The following is a 2,918-nucleotide window of genomic DNA, read 5'->3' as shown; positions in this document are numbered from 1 at the left end:
TCACTGATGTTCTTGAAATACCTCTTAAGAATTATCTCCTTTGTAGAAGTTTCACTTTTATTCAGGGTTTGAGTCCTAGATATTTATTTACCTTATATCCTTCTTTTTTTTATTGGTTTGTCTCTAATACATTAAGTAAACAAAGTTTCTTTCATTAGACTTCTTTTTGTTTCTAGAAGGGTGAAGGAATTAATCGAAGCAAAAATCAGATAACACAGAAGTTCTTTATCTGATTTTTAAAAGTAAATCTTTCTAGGAGAGAGGATAAATTTTCCTACTAAAGTGTGATTTTCAGAATGTGTTGAGCACCTGCAGCTCCTGCTGACTTCAGAGGAATATGTGCATACGAGGCGTCTGAAAAAAATAGCACAGTGCCCTTTGGTTGCAATTCTCCACTCTGTGCCAAACACAACAGGAACCCAAAAGAACTAAGGAGATTTATCCTGCAACAGGTGCAAATATGGATTCAGGGGGAAAAAGAGGGAATGTTTGTGTTAACGTAACATGTTTTCTCACTTGATATTTCATCTAATCCTGTATTAACTGTTCCTTCCATATGACCAACTTACTGGCTATGCCTTATTTGGCAAAACTACGGTAGATGATATGAAATGGAGAGTGAAAAAATTGTATGGAGGGAGTTAAAACTACATAACACAGATTAAAACCAAACAACCTATACAATGCAGGACAGAAAAAGTACTATAAAGGCATTTTACTTTCTGTTGTTGGCTTATAAAGGAATCTGGCAGTGCTTCTGAGTCTTTGTAAGAAATGTTCCTAAATATGAGACATACCAGTCCTTAAGTTGGAAACTTAAGGCAAAGAAAACTTAGGATAACATTAAAAGTCAGGAGACTTTGTTGGCTTGGCATTCATGAACTGAACTGCAGAATCTACACTGAGTGTCAAACAGAAAAGTAGACAGAGTAAGGTCCACCCAGGTCTCAGATAGCACACCCTACCAAAATAGGCATGGTGAGAAGGGGTCTTTGGAGAGAAGTGCCTAAAGCATCTGTTTTATTTTAATAGTGATTAGCTTGACATGCAAGGCATAAAGACTTTCAGAATACTGTGCTTAGCATTATTAGTCATGTGATATGGTATCTGATTAAAATCTCTCATACATCACTACTAGTAGGACTGTGTAAAAAATAACCGTTTCCTCAGGGGCTTTTTTGAGGCTTGGTATGTTTGAAAATCAAGAGACTTTGATAAAAGACATCAGTGTGAGAATGTATTGTACATCTTCAGTTAACACAGTTATAAGGCCCACTTATTTCCTTCATATTGCATTGTGAGGAGAGATAAAGATAGCAGAAATGTGAAGTTTTTAGAAGCACTAAGCTGAATATGATAAAGCAATTCAGGAAAGGGAAAATCTGGTATGATGACTTGTCAGACTTTGTCTGAACTTGTCTTAGTCTGTTTTGCATATTTTTCCTACTTGTTAAGCTGTAAAATCTTTCTAATGACCAGATGTCTATTTCTTGATTTGTTTAACTTGTGCTTTCCCTTGAATAATATTATATGATGTAACTGTAATTTTTCTATAGGTAGTTTTAACAAGTAGTTTTTATTTGCAGAACAAAATATGTGACTCCAGCATAATTTTGGAGCAACACAAGGTTAGTGTGATGACAATGGGAACCCAGGATGCCATGCAGAGGAGCACAAGTGTGAGTTGGTAAGAGCGAGGGCACAGAATAAAACTGGAGACTTCAGTAGTAGGAAAACTCCACAATGGTATGTTAAAGGAATGCAGACCTGGGAGTTGAGAAAAACTGGTTTAGGGGGAGCAAAGATAATAAAGACCTGAGGTAAGTAAAGCATACCATAATTACTAAACTTAGGTAGAGTATGAAGAAAGAACAAGGTATGAAAATGTGCAATCTATAAAAATGTTTAAAAATATCCCACCTGGAGCCTAAGGGAAGGTGAAAGAAACCATTAACAGCATATTTTTCCCAGCAAAGGGAAGGAAGAAACCCCACTATCAACATCACTCTCCCTGGGGATATTGTTGGCTCACTGCAGCTTTGATTTCTTTGAAATAGAGAATTTAGATTAGAAGAACATAGAATATTTGATGAATTTGGTGAATGTTAGTATCATTGTAACTGGACAAATAACTTTTTTGGGTTTTAGCTAGATTTTACTAAGGCTGACAATAAATTCTTGAGTAAACTTTTCTGATGTTCTCATCTTTTTACCCATTAAAAGAGCTAGAAAGTAACAAATAAAAAAATAGATAGCGATGACTTAAATCTACTATATAACATCTGATCTATGGAAACTCTCTGTATCTGCTTTTAGCCAAAGCGAATGCAGGTCAACTTGATTTGTAGGGAATATTAATAGCACTCTATGGTGTGATTTGCTTTTGCAGATCATGGTCAGTGCATGAGGAACAAATAAACAATTCTACAGCTCAGCTGATGTCTGGTAACTTGGTAAATCACAGTAGCTGGAGGATTAGCTATCAAAATAATAAAATCACAGACCAAATCACAACAAAAGGAAGATAATAAAATTTGTTCTAAAAAAACATTTACAATTAATCCAACGGAATCTTGGTATGACTTTTAATGTAATTTAATTTTTAGACAGTAAAATTCCAGTTTAAGACCTATACAAGAGTCTCTACAGAAAGTTTTTATTAAAATAATGTAATTATTGGTATACAAAGCTACATTAACTTAACCAGATCTCAGAGCAGCTCGGCCATACTTCAGATGTAGAGTACTGATGGCTGAAAATCTTTAATTCCAAATTAACTAGCACAGAAATTGAGATAATAAAAGGCATGAATTATGAGTGATAAAATCATTGTTGTGCACTTATGTTTATAAATTCAGCCTTAGTCTGTCATAGCTAACAACATTAAGACAGAACTGTAAGAGAGTCTTTCTTGAATT

Source organism: Mesitornis unicolor, unplaced genomic scaffold (genome assembly GCF_000695765.1).
Source record: "Mesitornis unicolor isolate BGI_N332 unplaced genomic scaffold, ASM69576v1 scaffold14947, whole genome shotgun sequence".
Classification (NCBI taxonomy): Eukaryota; Metazoa; Chordata; class Aves; order Mesitornithiformes; family Mesitornithidae; genus Mesitornis; species Mesitornis unicolor.
This window is presented reverse-complemented; position numbering follows the sequence as displayed.